We start from the raw sequence: 19,950 nt of genomic DNA, 5'->3' as shown, positions 1-19,950 counted from the left end.
CATCCCGTAAATGTATATCAGATGCTGGCAGATGATTTTACAAAGAAAAATAGCACAGGGTAGTCAAGTCCTGCTGAGGACTAGGAGGGAAAGGCAGTATTTTATAAAGAGTTGTCAGAGGACAACTTGATCTTGATGAGATGCCATCTACACAGAAACCAGAAGAGGAGAGAGAGGGTGCTATGCAGATCTGGATCTAAAGCCTTCCAGGCAGCAGGCACAGCAAGATCCTGAAACAGAATATGCTTGGCATGTGCAGAGAGTAAGAAGGTCTCTGTGCCCTCAAAGCATAAACAAATTTGCTGTCTTCAACAAGCATTTATTGAATGATTACATTCTAAAAATTATGCTAAGTGTTTCCTGATATTAAGATGACCCAAATATGGTTTCTGGCCTCAAGCCTGGATATAATTACAATACAGAGTCATAAATGTTACAAAACACTTGAACAGGGTCTCAAACAGAGACCGATAGCAAGATCTACTTCAACAAGGTGAACGAAGAGCCCAGAATGTATAAGGGGCCAGGATCACAACTACAAAGAGGAGCTGAGTGGCAAATACTCTTGGCTCACTCAACAACTATTCAACCCTTTTCTCTTTTGCTGACTTCTAGAACTGAGGCTAAAATACTCAGTCTCTCAGGTGCAGGGGGCAGGGAGGCATGTTCCATAATGACGAAGGTGGAAAGTCTTCCAAAATGATGTGGGTGGAAAGAAGGCTCAAAATTGGAAAGCACCCTCTATTGTGAGCCAGGATACTGCCACAGAACTCAACAAATAACCCACAGGTCTTAAGAGCTGACCCACCCAAGCCTTGGCGATCAGGACCTGCTTCAAGTCCTTCTGCCCCCGGCCTCCCTCATAATCTTCCACTTCAGTGCGGTAGCAGCTTCTAACTGAACTCCAGAACTGCAGATACATTTCATCTGTCTTCCATTCTTCCTCTAGAACTTTCAGATTTCTTAAGTCCTCCATTCAAAAACCTATGATTTTTCTAAGAGAGAAAATTACTTAACAAGAAATAAGACCCCTTATAATTTGGTTGCAAGCTCCTTTTTGAGACTCAATTCCTGTCATTCTCACAGATACACCATTACACATACACAACAGACTCCCTGCCACTTTTTCACACATTCCATACACATCCCCACCTCCAAGCACTGCTAACACTGTTTCTTCTGCCTGGAATCCTTTCACCTTTATTTACCACCTGTCAAATTCCTACAAACAGTTCAAGGCTCCACTCAAATTCCACCCCATCCATAAAGGCTTCAATTGCTCACCCATATTCAGATAGTCAGAAGTAATTACTCCTTCTGTAATACCACCAAACTCGGCTTACACCCCAATTAGAGCAGTTAACATAAGCCCACCTATATTACAGTTATACAATATATAAGTGTGTCTGTCCAACCAGATTTCAATTCCCTAAGGCAGCAAATTTTGTGTACAATTCATGTTTATATCTATTCATAACCCAGCAAAGTGCCTTATACACAACAGGCATTCAATTAATGTACTCTGATTTCTCAATAGACTACAGTAAGTCCTCACCTTATGAGAGGGGGGAAAAAAGAGGTTTTCCTAGATTAAAAATTACAACGTCACCAGTAAGTGAATTGTCTAGGTATTACTATTGCATTTAGCAGATATCATTAAATAAGAAGATAATGACAACAAAAAATAAACCATGAGTACTTATTGGGCAGCATAAAATTAAAGAAGAAAGGAGAAATGTAAACATTACCAAGGGGTACTAAAACAATTCACCTAACAAATATTTACTAAGTGTCTACTATGGGCCAGATCCTATACTGATCACTCAGGTGAAAAGACTGAGAAAGTGAATGTTTTTATATGCAGAATTTCTAAGTGCAAAGTATTGACCCATAAGTTATTCCTTCAAAAACTATGACCAAAAGATCAGTTTCAGGGCTGAAAGAAACAATCAACACTCAATTCTGATTCCAAATCTAGTAAACTATCTTGCCTAAATTGTGATTATGTAGGAACTCTTCCCTAGGACTGCTTCTGAATGTTAAAAGGGCTCCCTTTATTTTCAGTGACTATAAACTGCTCAGATAGAAAATTTAAGTTCCAGATACTTGAATACATTCCCTGCTTGGAGATAAGTTTTATCCATGCACAGGTTGTTTTATTAATTAAGGTACCAACAACCCTGCTATCATGAATGAAAAGGGAGGAATTTATTAAAATAGTGCTATATAGGGGGTGTTGTATGAGAGAGAGTGGATAGTTGTTTGCTTTGTCTTCTGAGGTCCAAATAACAAAAATAGAATGGAAATACAACAAAAGAGATTTAGGTTAGACACTGGACGAGTCGTGAGGCACTGATTTATACTCCCAAGTTACACCTCGCCATTTTTTCTGCAGATTTTGAATGTAGAGGTAGCCAGTTTTCTTCTTTGACAGTTTAAGACAAAGTCAGCAGATGTAAAGATAACTTCTTAGGGCTTCTTTTGGACATGTTTTCTATTGTATATAACCACTTGCAAGTATATTGAAAAAAATATGAAGCTGTTACTCTACAAATTAAAAGAGATAATATATCCAAAATGCCATCTAGAATAAAATTAGATTCAGTATACTCTTAGCCATGAGGCTACCAAGGATCTAATAACTCCCTCTTGTAAATCAACATCAATAATATAAATTATTAACCCGATTGCCTTATGAATAAATTCAAATTTGCTTATTTCTTCAAAAACTGAGATTTTAATACAAGTACTACAAACTAGCCTTGTCTAAACAATAGTCTATGCATAGAGTTAAAAAAGAGATTTTTTAAAATTTACTCATGGAATAATATGCTCCAATGAAAGCAGTGGTACTCAGTTATTCTGAAGATTTTCCTATAACCTTTGCATCTGAGTGCCTTCCATTCACAAAAACTTTCACATCTTTATAAAACTGACATCTCTTTAGCAATGACAAGTCTGTAAAATTTAGTCTACAACCCCTCACAAAGTAAAAATGCTGCTGTACTCTTTCTATGTGTAAATGATTTGCACCAAGAATATCAACAAAGATAATATATTTCTTAATATTCATTCATTCATTTAACACGTGTTTGTCATGGGTCTACATCTAGGCACTGTGCTAAGGGTAAAGACACCAAAATTAACCGAATTACAGTTCCCATCCTCAGACACAGATACATAACATTACAATATCAAAACATACTCACTAGATGTCAAAGGGAACCAATAGCAAGTACCTATATATCCCAAGGACCCAGAAAGCTCAAAGATCCAAGCAAATAGCTCTGCAAAAGAACTCAAGGATGGCAAAATTTTAGGATGGCTCACTCAACATTCACTCCAATTTTCCTCTTCCCTGCCTTCCTTCAAAACAGAGGTAGGATGGCTAAAATACTTTTTATCTCATTCTAGAGGTAGTTATGTGACATACATTTTGGCCAATGAGATGTAGGTAGAAGTCTCCAAGAGAAGGCACACCTTTCTGGAAAAAAAAGAAACTTCTCCATGAGGAGAAGGCTTCTGAGCATCCTTCACTTTTCTTCCTGCTTGAAGACAGGAACACAATTTAATACAATTAAACACAATTGCCAGAAGTCCAAAGTCATTTGTGATATAAAAGGCCAAAGTTAGGTGCTAAGGATGGTGGAGAAGGAAGATGGTATGTGGATTCCTGATGGCATCAGTTACCTGTGAACTAACTCCCTCCAGACTTCTTAGGACAGAAGAAAAATAAAACCCTTACTCATTTAAATTATAGGAAGAGTTTCTACTACTCGGAGACAGAGGCATTTTTACCATTAAAAAGTACTATCAAAGAGAAATGTCTAAGTGAGGCAATCTATGGATCCTGTTTCCTTGATTTAGGCTATGATCTAGGCCTTCCTATTTAGAAGAAATGAAAACAATTTGCATTTCTACAATTTTCCTGCAGTTCTCAGTAATCGAGATTACTTAAATAAACATGCTCTAATTCCTCCACAGAAATCCATTTGTTCCATAGTCATTATAAGATTCTCTCTTCCTAACTGAAATCTTCAATCTTCAACCCTGTGACATTTTGTATAGTATGGCATATATCATTCATATATGTAATACACACATATAAATAAAGAGCTGAAGGTTAGGAAGGAAGGAGTAAGGAAGGAGACTACAGAGAGGGAAGGAAGGAGAAATCCAGATTATTTGAAAGTACAAACCATGTTTTTCAACTGTGTGAGCACTTTAAAAAGTAGCTTCAGAATAAATGAAAGATCACATGGTAACAGTATTTTCTTAAATAGGAAAGACTCTCCCCCAACTTGAAATCACTAATTCTGTTTTTGGAAATTTTTCAAACTTGGAAAATGTATGCCCAAACATATTTTGTGTCCAATTTTCCACCAGCATTATTATATTATTGTGATAGTCTACCTATCTCTAGTATTCTCCCTAAAGTAATAATCTTTTTATGTAAGTTTCTATTGGACAAATTTTAAATGTGTACCATTCTTCAGATAGTTTCTATCATATGGTGCTGAAAAGATTCATTATTTCAATCACCATCAACTCCATATGCCACATATACTTTTTCTGCTTTTTTTGTTCAAATATATTTTACTGTGGCCATTCAAAGGAAAATTATACATTCCAATAACATTTGAGTTCCTCTCAGTTACCCTTTCAGTGATTCAGGGTAATGACAGAGTAAAGAATTGTGTTCTTTATGGGCTCTCCGTTTCTTTTTCTTTTTCTTTTTTTTGTCTATTTGGTAGAATTTCAGTTTCAAATCTCTTGTGCCAAAAAGCAATGGGTAATATCTAATGCTCTTCTCTAACAGTAGCTTAGTCTGGAGGCAAGGGAATGAGAGTCAAGAGAAATTACTCTTATTCCCAGATTTTACAGTCTTGTCATATGGGATAAGCAATCTCTTATTCCATTTTCTTAAAATAGAATTATGGGACCATAATAGGTCAAGAGAGGGGGTGCAGAAAAGAACAGAAAAAAGAACTAGAAATTTTTCAACAATCTCTGAGCATGAGTAATGGCTAACATGGTGAAATTATTTAAAGTTCTAGCTCTAAATTCCCACTGAAAACAGTCAAAAAAAAAAAAAGAAAGAAACCTACACAAAATACCTCAGGCTTTATATTCCTGGGTATTGTTCACAGGTAAAGACCCCTTCTAAAAAACAGATAAAAGCTACATCTCTTCTTCATGAGACTGCAAGAGCGGGATAAATAAGGATAGCAAATATAGATGGCATAACATAAACTCTCATTTTAAAGCCAGCATTCAAAGACATTCTATGACAATCCATATGAACTCAAAAAAATATTTAGAAAATGACGTCTCCTTTGTTTATATCATCTCAACTTCAATTTCACCTGTACTTATCTCCTTTAAAACAAATATTTCTAGGGACCTTTACATAATATGAAGTCCTTCTCAGGCCCACTTTTATTTGGTTATCTTTTTAGGTGTACTAAAGATTGAGTTTACAATAAACTGAACAGACAGTGTACAAAAGGCTTTTAGAACTATACCATATGGTCCAGGGAAGGCAACAATCTGGACGATCCCCATTTCAATCTGCAAGCTTGTCCACCTCTATAACACATTATACCACTGTAATAAAATATTAAGATGGAAATGTAAAAGTGAAAATACTCTATCTTTAGCATTACTACGCAACCACACTTCTGAAAATTTACTGATAAACTTAATAAACATTTACTTTAACTTACATTCTGAAATTTTCATATGTAACACCACACATACAAACCTAGGCCACTATTCACTAGAAACAATATTTCAGCAGGAATGTGTGTGGGTATTCAACTTATGCTTCAGAAATTTGGAAGGAAGAAAAATACACAAAACACTTTTACAGGGGGCATATTGGCAGGGGCTGATGTAACAGATGACACATTCTTGGAAATCAAATAAAAGCAATAGGGAAATACCCATTGCTGCCTGGTGAAGGCCTAATCACATGGACACAGCTGGAACCAATGTAGATCATTCATTAATAAAATTGTATTGTAGTAGCCACTTTTTGATGCATTTCAATTGCTGCGTTAGCCAAATCTCTGAATTTCTTTGTTTGGTTGTTTGTTGCATTTCTTTGTTTTAAGCAGAAATATGAGAAGATTTAGGACAGAAAAAAAAAAAAAAAAGAAATCCTGCTCTCATGCTAAAAATGAGATTAGCTCAAAAAGCTAAATGTCACTTTACCTTGCAATCTCCTTACACTATCAGCAGCTTAAAATATGCAGCGTAAACCTGAAAAGGGGAAACTCATATGGTACTATGGATAAAAAGTGAGCAGTGTGAGATGCCGCAGAAAACACACAAAATACTTGTGAAAGTATTCTACAGAATGATATTACAAGATGGTGGGCAGGGGAATTTAAATGTATCAAAAATTAGGGGGGAAATCAAACTAACTGAATGTATACCCTTCCATGTAGTACTCTCTATTGAATTTTAACACTGTATATACCACATGCTTAAGGAAAGAGTACTATTTTTGACCACATACACTTAGAAATCAATATATTTGTTACTATATGTTACCAATATTTGATATCAAACAAAATATTCACATCACCTGCCCAGGAGATATGTTTAAAATCTGTTCTGATATTCAAATGACATAAAATACTAGTCATAATTATAAACATGGTACTTAATATAATAAAATAAATTATTAGTTAAAATAATACATTTAGTATTTATCCAACTTTGCCGGTATTCTTTATTAAATTTATTTATCCATGTTTCTAGAAATACAATGATTAAGTTACTATACTATAATTCCTGCAAACTGCACAATATCAAACTACATAGATTTGACATGTGTTCTGAATTAAACAAAACTGTAGAATTTATTATCTACAAAAATGAAAAACTCAACAGCATTTACCAGGAAAACTGCTCAAACATTATAGGTCTTAAATATATTTCTACTATGCCTCTGTGTATAGTTAGAATAAACAAATAAATAGGAGAATCCATGTTGAAATTCCTAAGTCACTGAAAGATACATTCCTGACACAGAAAAGATAAAGGGCTTAATCGCAAATACAAATTACACCAATGGGGAAAATTTATTTAAAGTCAATAGTATCTAATACACAATAAATATTTTTCAACATATGTGAACATACAGAGTGAAACAGTTTTTGGTCTTTGCTACCTTGAACCAATTCTAGTATTTTCAGACCTTGGCACAGAGAATTCAAGTCAGAGAGTCAGGCACTTAACTTGGACCAAGAGAAAAACTGAAAAAAAATGGAACAGTTTCAACGGCATTCCTTCTCAAAAACGGCATAAATTCTAAAGCTTAAAATGTTGACCTAAAGATTTAATTGATATAACTTAATAGACATCTCACCCAGATTCATTTTAGCTGCTCTACATAAAAAGCTACTCAAATATACGTTAAAAAAAAAAGAAGAAAAAATTGCAATGGGGTGGGGATGATTGTAGTATTTACTGCATGTGCATTAAAGCAATTTGAGTATTTGTTTGTTTTGCTGAAGTAATGAGCCAGTATGTTGCTAAACCTGTCTTGAGAATGAGAGAAAACAACAGGTGAGTTTATTTAATGCATACTTTGATATACCTGTTTTACAAATCCCTTTAATGATCTTAAAGCATTTTCTTAATTAAAAATAAATCTCTAAGAAGAAAAAACAACTGTTGGATTACACAAGTTAATCTTACTGCATCCATAATAGATATATTTCCCAGTATATATGTCATATAAAAATGTTTCACATTAACAATTCTAACACAAACCACTGTTTACTTTCTTTTCAGTCACATTTGTTATACTGCCACAAAAATACATGAATTTTTCCTCCCAAATTTTCTTATTGCCAAAAATCATTGACATTTTTTTAAATGAAAATCAGTCAAAATAATATCAATCTTCTCTTAAGAAAACATATTCTGCCTATTTAACTATTCTCATCTTGATTACAAAACACTAATTATTAAAATAGATCACTTGAAAGTAAATCATTTGTTTTTGCTTAATACAACAGAAAACACATTTACATTTTGAGGAACATTCTATGAAATTTCATGGAATGCTTGCTTATAAGTGAAAAATATAGTCTCCTGCTCGAATATTCACTAAAAAATCATAATGCTGTATTTGCACACCACTTGTTATAATAGGTAACTAGCTATAATTTAGACAGGATTGAGAAACTTAAAAACATTTCTGTGTTTTATCTTGCATTTTGATTTCAAAGGAAAAAAATTTAAATGCACATCCTTATATTTAACGAAGTTAATTTGTTTATATAGCAACACCTATCAGACATTCTAAAAATGAGTACTCAAATTGTAAAAGATAAGAACTGACCCTGAATTTTAGACAAAAATAGAAAACAATGGCAGACTTTTTGGTCCCAACAAGAGATACCCTGGCATAAAAACCCATATGATACAAGTCGATATCACTTAAGAATTTCCATTCAAATAATAAGCTATGAAGCAAGCATGATTCAAACCAATCAAAAATACTGTCCGCAGGGCCAAAGTTAGCAATATTCAGAAGGGTTTTCTGAAAAGTATAGCAAAAATGCAACTGTGAAGGAAGTCTCTTAAGAGTGCTGGAAAAGGCAAATTTAGCAAAAACTTCTCTAAGGAACAATGCCATTTAGTAAATGAGAAGTTGTAAGAAAAATAATGTTTCTATTTAATAAAAAGTTTTTTTTTCATGATGATGTTCTACGTGAAGGAAGAAGAAGACAAGGAAAAAAGAAATCGTGTTAGTAGGAAAGACTAAGGCTGCCTGCCTGCCTTCAGTGACACTGGGAGGCTAGACCCTCTGCCTTAGGAAAACCACTGCCAGCACCAAGCTACACAAAACATTTTGGCTGCCAGCCTAGAACAGTGCCAGGCTGGTTTTTATTTTTGTGCTAGACTCCCTCAATTGAGACAGTGTGGGATTGTCACTTTGATGCACACAGAGAACAAAGAATAATATAGTACAGAGGGGACCAATTTTTTTGCCCCTTTAAAGTCAGGTTAGCATTTTGTTTCCTTTGACAGGTCTTGAAAAGACCCAAGAAACAAAAGTCATGCTGAAGAATGTATCAACTGCCTAAAGAAATTAGCGTGAATATACAATATTGTTGACAGTTTAAAAACCACGTGAGAGGTTAACATTTTAAGAAACCAGACTTAAAAGGGATCCGAGTCACATACTCACCTGTTTAAGAGGCCAGAGACGAAGAAATACATGAGTCACAATCGTATAATCTTATTTAAGATCTGGTAGTATGAGGAAGGCCACAAAATCCGGCAAAAAAAGGAACCAACGTAAGCGTTACAATTTTTAGGTCACTATTCAGAGGCAACTATGTCAGCTGCTCTTCTGACCTTAATTTCTCCAAAAATTAAATAATCTGATTAAGAGATTTTATTAGAATGTGAATATTTTATGCCTTTGCAAGGAAAGAGGTGATAAAACAATAAAAATTTTTAAAGGATTAACCATAAATCATCTAAGTTGCCACAGACACAAACAGGAAAACCGTCTCTTCTATCCTATTCAATTCTGTACTAGAAGCAAAGCTAACACAAATGAGAAAGCCTGGTGTGCTGTTCCAAGCCTCAACTAAATATGCTTCCTGAATCTGGTGACTAAACACACCAATAAGCCATTAGCTCCGAGAGATGGGACCACCTTTTTCTCCCTAATTCACAAGATAAGTAGAGGTAGCAGTCCATTTTCTACCAACCAAATGAAAAGAAAAAATGAACTGTGACAAGCCCAGATCCCATGCTGGCCTGTTTTACACCAAGCTCGGCTAGGCATCCTCTAGAAGCAGTATGTTTCTCCCTGCCAATCAGCAGGGGGAAAAGTTGTGAAACTAATACAGCCCTGATGAATAGCAACAAAGGTCTACTAGTTCCTTCCTCCTGCACAACTCCACCAAATCGGCTGTTAAAAGAAGACCAACAGCTGTTACAGAAATAGCAAAAACTGAAGCACTTGCCTCAGATGTTCCACATGGAGGCATGGAGCATTTACCACCTGAGCCTATCTAATTTCCCACAAAATGATCCCCTGCCCAGTTGTGTTCATGACCACAATTCCGGTAGCAAGTCACGATCAGAGTTGGGAAAGGCAGTAGGAGAGGGAGAATGCAGGGGAGAAATCAAGTGAGAACAGTGGCCAAAGTTCAAATAAGTATACACATACTTGTTTTACTATTCTGATCAGAGCCCATGCACAGCAGTCTGGCATGACAAACCCTGTGATAAAGGTTTCAGGTACAACCATTTATTCTCGGTGGTAAGGGTAAGTCTGCCATATAATCAAAGAATGTATTATTTTGCTCCTCACTATTCTCCCGCATTTCCTTTCTTTCATCTAGGATACACCACTGATGCTATTACACATGGGACACTGATAGTTGTAGGCAAGGCATTCACGTATTGCCAAAGTGGCCCAGAGAATGATGTCTGACTGGCTTTAGTTCAACAAAGAATATGAGGCAAAATCAGGAAGCAAAAAGAATGAAGAAAAGTAGCTAAGCAATAGCCTGCTTTTTCTGTTTATTAACGATGAAGATGAAATGGGGGAAAACCTAGAAAAAGCAGCCAAGCCGACTGACTTACAAAGCAAGACTAAAGGAGTTAAATGTGTATAAATTGGCTGACAACCAAGGAACAATATGAGAGCTGTCCACAACTCTCCGAAGTATATACATAAAAAGAAGAGTGGGGAATTTTTATCTACTATAGAAGTGTGAATATATGAAATAATAATGAGATAAAAATAAAGAAATCCGACTTCAAGCAGCAGAGGAAGTAATCTGGAAAAACTTAAGAAAGGCTGCTTCCTTCTCTTCAGAAACATTTACATCTCACTGACCCACACTCAGTAAACAGTAGATGACAGAAGTGACCACATACTGCCAGAGGACTCAATCAGTGGAGAAATAAAAGTGAAGTCCCATTTGCTTACCTGGTGATCCAGATACACCAATGTCTATCTTTATGTACTTGCTATCTGGCTAATGCAGAGGTACCTGCAAGATCACAAAGGATGCAGTTAAGTCAGTGTCTTGAAAATAAACCCAGCCTGAATTCTGAACCCTGACCTAGAGAGGGTTGAATGATCTAGTAGTTTGATTCTTGAATATTCCAAGATGGGAGAAGAATCTCCAAGAACTGAAATGATATATGCCTTCCTGAATGATATATGTAGAGTTTGTGGGTTTATGTAAATGGGTATCTCTCTGGGGCAAAGATCAATAGTCAGAGTTGCCAAAACATCTACAATCCAAGAAACTGTCAAGAAGCTCTGTTGAGGATAGTCTAAAATCTAGGAGGCAGGCTGGAATGCATATGGATAGTCAGTCCAGGTTTGGGGTTCTCATTCCAGTGAAACGACAGAGGTACAGACCTTGCAGATCTGGAGTAAAAAACCTTCAAAACACTACTTTCTGAGAGAGCGTTACATCAGCATTAAACTCTTAACTTACACATCTTTATGTTCTTCACAAGCCATGCACAGTAAAGAGAACATTACCATATACCCAAGGGGGGGTATTGTGACTTCCCTGTTCTGTATATATTAAAGTCAGAATCCTTCGGTACATCAATATTGACAGGGTCAAAACTAACATAGTAACTCATCCAAAAAGGATTTACCTGGCAAGCAAAAGGAGGAGCTGGCAAAGCAATAAGAAATGTGGCTCCCAAACAGTTGACATAGCACAAAATCACAAGATTACCAAACACATCTCTTAAGATTACTATTTTAAACAGTAATCACACAGTTGGAATAACCTGTATAAGAAAGAAACAAGGTTGAAGAATCTTCCAGGCACCAACTATGAACAAAACAGGAAAGCATTCACAACCAAAGACAGAATCCTGAGATGGAATATCACCAAGAAAAAGAGAGAGAGAGAAAGGCTGAGAGGGCATAAATCAAGTAGAAGGAGATAGAGAAAGAAAGAAAAAAAAAACTTCTCAAGATGGTCTGTTTCAAATAATGATCACGTAGCATATTCTCTCAAAAAATAATTTATTCAGACATTTACCTCCTGAGCACCTACCAGACATTGTACTCTGTACTGGGAATTCAGCAGTGAACAAGACAAACAAAGCTTGCCCTGCTGGAGCTGATTTTAGGAAGGGGAGGAAGAATGCAGGGAGACAATCATATCAGCAATATCATTTCAATTTGTGATATGTGAAATGAAAGAAACAAGAGGATGTGACCAAGGCAGGGGAGAATGGCCTACATCTATCTAGGACGTAACAGAGATGTTCGTTCCACTTCTCAAAGTTAGTCAGGGTCTTAGAGAAAGGAGACTGGGAGAGGACAGTAGGGACAGCTAGTCAGACTCTTCATTGCAGAGATGAGGACAGAAGTAACCTCATTATCTTCAAACATCAAACTACACACACCTAGACTGTGTCATGATTTTATGATACAACTTCTGCCTTTAGAAGCCTGAGAACAGGTAACTGTACAGTATTTCTGAATCTTTTTAAAAAACTGGCTGAGGATACTGCACACTTTGTACCCTTACTATTTAACAAAGAACCACATTCTATCCAAAATCTTGGAAGGCCCCAATTCTATTTTAAAAAATGATTTTGCTTCTATAGACAAATCTGATCAATTTCTGCTGTCAAAGAAAGGCAGGGATGGGGACACATGGTAGCTAGCCTCCAAGACACCCCAAAATCCTCACCTCACAGAATTCATGTCTTTGTGCACAGCCCTCTCGCACTGTATCAGGGTTGGTTGGAGTGAAAAACAGAAGGCAGGGACAGAATGGTGTCTGACTTCTGAGGCTAGGTCCTAAAAGACAGTGCAACTATCTCCTTGCTCTCTTGGAATACTTCCTCTGGGTGAAGCCAGCTGCCTTGTTATGAGGACACTCAAACAACCCTATGAAGCAGTCCACATGGCCTCTTGTCACAGGGCCAGAATCAACTTAACAGCCTTATTATGGGAGCCATCTTTTCAGTGGATCATCCAGGCTGGTCAAACCTGCAGATGACTATTGCCCTGGGTGTCATCTTGACTGCAACTCATAAGAGATCAAGAGCCAGAACCACCCAATGGCTTTCTAGCATGCACTCCAACTTCCTGCATTAAGGGACTTCAAAAGATAAAAACTACATTTCCCAGATGCACTTGCTCCATGATTTCTACTGGGAACCCAGATTAAACCAACCAAACAAATCTGCACAAGATTAAGAAAGCAGAAGTGAGATCAGCTCTTACAGTGCAGGCATTTTGTCCTTCTCAAATACTGTTCTACTAAATGAACCCTAGTATCATAGGTTCCAAGCAGCAAGTAACAGTGAATTTTCTACTATATAACTGGGTGTTTTTCTTGGCTTGTGTTGTTCCAAGCTCATTAACAGCCAAGTTAGGTTCCTTGGCATTTCTGGAAATTAAGTAGTGTGTAACATATTCCTTTTTTCTTAAACTAGCTAGCTGTCTGCAATTTAAACTAGCTGTTGCCTGCAACTAAGAACTCACTCTAACATATACAAATTCTCCTATCTCACTATGCTTTGTTTTATTTTATAACGAACCCTCTTCTGCTTCATTACTAATTCCTCTGCCTGTGCCCTGAATCTTAGTCATTCATGCCTTTTTGAAAACATGCTCTATCAGTTTTCTCCTTTTACTCTACCTTCAAACTTTTCCTCTCCATTGGTTCTTTCTCCTTCATCAATAACACACTTCTTTCAACCCTAACAACTATAACTGTCAAACTTCATGAAACAGTAACATGAAGACTTCCACTTCCATCCAATGCTCAAACTACCACAACTTTGCTTCCTTAGCCATCACTCTACTGGAAAACCCACTGCTAAGACTGGCAGTAACCAAATAATTGCCTCTTTTCTCTCATTCCTCACTCTGTTACATGTGGCACTTGGCACTCTCACCCACCATGCCTCTTTGAAACTCCCTTCCTTTGGTTTCCCAGGCACCACCAACATGCAACTCTCCTCTAAATGAGTTTTCTCTATTTTACCCCTCGCTCCCTCTCCAGGAATTTCCTAGGGCTATATCCTTAAGGATATTATGGTTCCATTCCGCCCCTGACTTCAAGACTTAAATTACCATCTGGATACTCACTGATCACTCCCAAACCCAAACCTCTCCTCTACCTGTTTTCACATGACAAACATTTTTATCTGCCTATTAGATACATCTAGTTTCATCAACTGTTGCAAAATATCATAAAGCCCACCTTAACTTAAAAGGACAAATTTAAAAGTAGTTTATACTCAATAGCTGCGTTGCCCAATACAGTAACCACTACCCACATGTGCCCATTGGGTACTTGAAATGTGGCTAGTCTGAATTGAGATTTGCCGTAAGTGTAATATACATAATTTCAAAGACTTAATGAAAAAACAAGAATGTAAAACATCTCAACAATTTTATATTGATTACATACTGAAATGATAATAATTTAGATATAATGGATCAAATAAAATAGGTTAGCAAAACTAAAGTTATTTATTTGTACTTAATGTGGCCACTAGAAAATTTTAAATTATTGCATTATAATTCTATGGAATAGTGCTGCTCCACACACACAAAAAACACACCATGAAAAACATACATACATACTATTCTCAATCAACAAAGGAAGAAAAAAGAGAATTTTATCTTTTTATACTCAAATCACCCTCACATTCAGAACTTATTATTTTATCTTGGTAGCTTAAAGACTCATTCCTACTGTTTACAAAATAAAGCTATGTCCTGGAATCAACATTTATCAGATTCTTTAAAATACATCAAAACATATTCAAAATTTATACTGCCAAAAATGCTACATTATATCCTATAAAAATCAAATATAATCACAATTCTATCATAAAAATACAAATAGCTAATATTTGATATACACTATGCATCTATATTATGGAATTTAATCATCATATCTCTAAGGTAGATAATATTGTTACACCCCATTTAACAAAAGTAAGAGCCAAAGGCAGAAAGAAGTTAAGGAACTTGAGCAAAGCCATGTTCTTAGGCTTCGACCCCAAGCAGTCTGGCTCCAGGTCCCATACTCGAAACCATTACCTTTTGCTGACTCTATAGAGTAAGATTTAAAAGAAGGAAAACAGCCTCAGAAGCTTCCAGTATCCTAAACTTAAACACACTCAACTAAAACCAGAAAAAGTCAAATTACATAAAACCAAGTATGAGCACAAATATCAAAACTCACAGAAAATGGGAATTTAGAAGGAAAACTAGGTGAGTGGAGATGACAAGGATGAAATAATGAAAGACACAAAGGAATCTGTTCTGAACCCAATGTGTCCAAATGAGAATTCCTCAAAAACAAAAAGACGTTATTATATGGGCATGAAAATGCTAAGAGCCTCAGAAACACAGCATGTCCACTGAGGCACCAGAAGGTCAGGGCTTGATTCACAACCACGGAACCTTCCAAGACTTACACATAATTCTGCTTCACAGGGAGAAGGAGGGAGTTGTTAGTTCTTAAACTAATTTCAATGTTTCAAAAAAACTTATAGATACAATTCATATCTGAATAATATCTGAATATAGGCTATACAGCCTGTATTTTTAAATGCAGCTTGGCATTTAGAAAAAACTTCCAAAATACAATGTTCACAAGGTAAACATATAAATCAATACATAAGCAAAAACAAGTAAATATGTTGATTACATAAGTATACATATCTCTAAGAGGACACACAAAAAAGATGGTAACACTGGTTACATGTGTATAGATAGGTATTAAGGGACCAAAGTATGGAAGGGAGAGATTCCATACCCTTGGTACTTTTTGAATTTGAGCCAAGTGAACATAGTGACTACTCAAAAGTTTTTAAAATAACATTACAGTCCAAAAATAAAAATAAATAAAATGATAAACAGGAAAAGGTATGAAATCAATTTTTATATATATATATATATATATATATATATATATACACACACACACACACACACACACACCTGCACAAAGGGTGTTCTTCATGGTGAAAGGGTTAGGGACCTCCAGCTTCAAGGAGAGCCTTCCATCTCACACGTCATCATCACCACTGCCCTCTGCACCTCACTATCCAACCATTACAGATACACAACAAGCATGCATACACGAGGCCATTTCAACTGCTACAGGACACTGTTCAAATATTCTCTCTCTGAGAGCCTAAGTCCTTAAAAACATCCAAAAGGACATAAAGAAGCACTTCAAATTAAAAAAAAAAACTAAAGAGGATTATATAACCTATCAATACAGAGACGTATTTCATAAATTTTTTATTTAAGAAAAACAATCCATTTGGAAGTCAGAGATTCCAAAACATCAGTGATATAAAGCTTCCCCAAAGCTAGAAGTCTATTACATTATTTGTTTAACACCTGCAAACCAGATTACCCATTAGTTTCCACCCTAAAAGAGCCACCCTGAGCCCTTTTCTTTTGAATGTGAAGATGTTCTATGACATTTGTCAACTTACTGACCAGAAATTATGCCACTGACTGGCGGAGAGAGTGACCCATTCCTTCCTCCTTAGCCAAGAGTCTTTTGTCCCAAAGCATTAAAGCTCTCAAGAGCGCGGCGTTCCAGAAGGATGAGACAAACTTCTTTGGTCAGGGATGCAGTAAACCCTTCCTTTTAAACTTCTCAAAAAACAGAACTTTTCACAAAATTTACACACAAAAAAATTATCCACATTAATTTTGTGTTGCCACCATTCATTGTTTTCATTTTTAATTCAGTGGTATTTTTAGCCAAATGAATTGAAATACAGTCAGTTTTTCTCAATCTGCCTCCGCTCTACTATTCATCTTCTGGGATCCAATTCATGTGATCCTTTAACAACTATTTATTTCAGACCAAACTAGATATCTCCCTAAAGCTTACCAATCTAGCCTCCAGGCACATTTCTTAAATAAAAGCAGTAGATCTTTGTAAACCTAAAATTTGCATACTAAAGAAACAAATCAACTATCAAAAGACTTAGCAATATTATAGCAGTTGCTCACCTCTAAGCAGAGTTTAAAATTCATTTCAATTTATTTTTTTTTAAAGAAACACCTGCTGACTTTTTCCCTTTGCAAAATATTATGTTCAATGGCCTAGTTAAATTAGAGGTGATAGTGTGAATCAAATATTTTAAATTGGTGAACTCTAAACCTTTTAATAAAAAGTACATCAGTCAGAAGTTTTAATAAGACTCAGCATGACAGAGAAGAATTAACAGTCTGTAGGTATCAAAAAAGGGTGATAGGCAATGATAACCTTAATCATTTGCATAGGGATTTATAATTTCATTGCTTAAAGGTTAATAAAATTATGTGGTATTTTGCCAACTCTTATCCAGTAAATGTTTTCATGCCTTGGTTTGTATATATTTATTGAGTGAATCATAAAACTGAAGAAAATATTCTTTTTAACCAATTAATTTTTATTTATGTACTGGGTGCCCAATTATCATTATCTGTTCTAACCAATAACTGTGCAACTGTTTTTGTAAATATAAAGTTTCCAACAGCATCTCAGAAAAACTCTTCATTATAATTCTAAAACCACAATAAATTACTAAAGATAGCTTTTTTAAAAAGTTAGATACATCTCTTCATCTAGTTTATCCTTCAAGTCAACTATTGCTAGATAGTTGTTTCCACCAAATATTAACATAAAATTCACCCTCTAGACTGATAAAAGTATTCAGGACACACTGCTTGAGGGTGAAACTGGGTTGTGAAATGCAAACAATATACACAAATAATTAAAACAAGTAAATAAAATTATTCTAGGCTGGAGGAATTTTCTTAAAACATCACAGGGCAAAAACAATATACTACTGTGGCTTTGCTTCCCTGAGAACCTAGGATGTGTTCAAGGCCAGGGCTCTGCTTGGTATTCACTTCTAACGGAAAACTACGGAGTCTAGCTTTCAGCAAAGTGGTGTTTACTATCCTGGCTGCACCTGAGGATCACTTAGAGGGCTTAAAAAAGAAAAGGTGATAATTAAGACCCCACAGCCAGAGATTCTGGTCTCTTCAGTAATGTTTAGGAGCTCCCCAGGTAATTTCTTATAGCCAGCTAGGGTGGAAGGCCACTGCTGTAGAGAACTGGGTCTCAAAGTGCGGTCCCCTACAGGTAGCAGCCAGGAACTTGATAGAAATGCAAATTCCTAGGCCCCATGCAAGACAAACTGTACCAGGAATGGGGATGGAGCCCCGCAATCTGTATTCTGAGGAATCCTTCAGCAGAGGCTGATAGACACAAATGTTTGAAAAGCACAACTTTACACTTAATCTTAGCCAAAAGGCCAAGAAGAGATTGGAAAACACTGCTTTAGAGTAAGAAAAACTAGGTTTTAATCCTCTCTCCACAGTTTCCTGGCTGTGTGATACTTGGCCAGCACTCTACACCTCCCGTTCTGCACATGCAAATAATAGGGTTAGCTAGCATTTGTTAAACATGTACCATGTACCAGAGAATGTGCTAGTGAACACTTTACATGCATTATATAATTTAACCCTTACAACAAGTTTACCAGGTAGATATTAATACCATTTACACCCAAAGATTTTAGAACTCATCCAAGATTACAATAAGCAGAATCAGAATTCAAAGTTTATCAAATTTCCAAATCACTGTTCTTTCTCCATTCCACAAAATAATTCTTGCTGGTCTGCTCTCATCTCTTCATCTCTTCCTTCCTTTCCTGGCTTCTCCATGTCTTTCCTTCCCTGGTATATGTCTCTGTCTCACAATCTTTGGGAGGAAGCTTATTTTCCTACTACAAAGCTAGAGATTAACTATCATGTACTGTATTTACTCGTAACTACAAAGTACTTAGAATTCTGTCATATGCCAGAAAGAAGAGGATTAACATTTTTTAAATTTAAAACTCATAGTAATAAAGTTACAAACTAGATGGAGACACACATTGTGCAAAACATAGGGACGCATCTGATTTAGTTCTAAACTGATGAGTCAAAAACAGTAGTCAGGAGTTCATGAGACTGGAGCTCAGAGACCAAGGCACAATGCCAGAAGAAAGTGTCGTCTATCCTGCAACAGGGTGAAAAGTCTGTCCTGCCCATGGGGAGAAACAAGGGTTAGAGAACAGGTGAAAACAGACCTAAGTAAGCTACATGGGTCCAGACTGTTACTTAAGAGTAAGGAGAATTCAACTTTAGTAAAAATATGAAATGTTTTTTCACAGAATATTTTCGATGCACTGATAGTAAAAAGATAAAGTTAATGTCATCATAGATACTTACTCTAGGGGGAAAAAACCCCATAGGATCATGCTGGGGAAAAAAAAAGCAAAAGCAAAAGTCATTTCTATTACTGAGAGTATTATGATCCACTCCACTATTGAGCTATATAGCTATATAGCTATATAGCTATATAGGCATTACATGGTATTTTCAGTCATTCATTAATTAGGCCAACCAACATTGACCAATCACATTGAGTGCCATGGATAAAAAGATAATAAACCAACCCAGGACACAGAACATTAATTTAAGAAGCAGACTGCCAAATGTTTTACACAACATTTACATCAAGTTATTAGGAATTCTGAAGGCCACAACAGACAAACCAATTCTTAGGAATATTCTTGTGAAGTCCTGAAAGTCAATGAGATCTAACGTGGCCGACTTCCATTGATATTTAGGCTTACTTATGACTAAAATAGCAGGCAAACATAAAATCTAGAGGTAAGCTTTTTAAAATTGACATCATTCATTTCATTTTTTGATGAAGAATTAATGAATAACTATGCTCAGACACCCACTGGAAGATTCTACCTATCTATTAATGAAGGAAAATGTAAGCACAATGCGTTGACTAAATATACTCCCACATCATGTTGCCAACTCTGTCAGTGAAAGTCCAGTGTGTATAACATCTTCTTTAGTTTTATGAGAATCTAACAATG

At 36.0% G+C, this 19,950-nt stretch overlaps 1 protein-coding gene across 6 annotated transcripts in view; it reads right to left on the bottom strand.

Annotated features, from left to right (window-relative positions):
* The window catches only part of GTDC1 (glycosyltransferase like domain containing 1), a 369,763-nt gene that overhangs the window by 277,012 nt on the left and 72,801 nt on the right, over positions 1–19,950 (bottom strand). For 5 of the 6 annotated variants that reach the window (XM_036912727.2, XM_036912720.2, XM_036912733.2 and 2 more), the window contains exon 2: positions 10,976–11,039. The exons of the other annotated variant lie outside the window; for it this stretch is intronic. The gene's annotated coding sequence lies outside the window, so the exon portion shown is untranslated. The remainder of the gene's footprint in view (positions 1–10,975; positions 11,040–19,950) is intronic. 6 annotated transcript variants of the gene reach the window in all.

This window comes from Manis pentadactyla, chromosome 8, assembly GCF_030020395.1.
Source record: "Manis pentadactyla isolate mManPen7 chromosome 8, mManPen7.hap1, whole genome shotgun sequence".
In the NCBI taxonomy this organism is placed as follows: domain Eukaryota; kingdom Metazoa; phylum Chordata; class Mammalia; order Pholidota; family Manidae; genus Manis; species Manis pentadactyla.
Note: the sequence above shows the minus strand (reverse complement) of the source record. Positions and strands in the feature narration are given on the sequence as shown.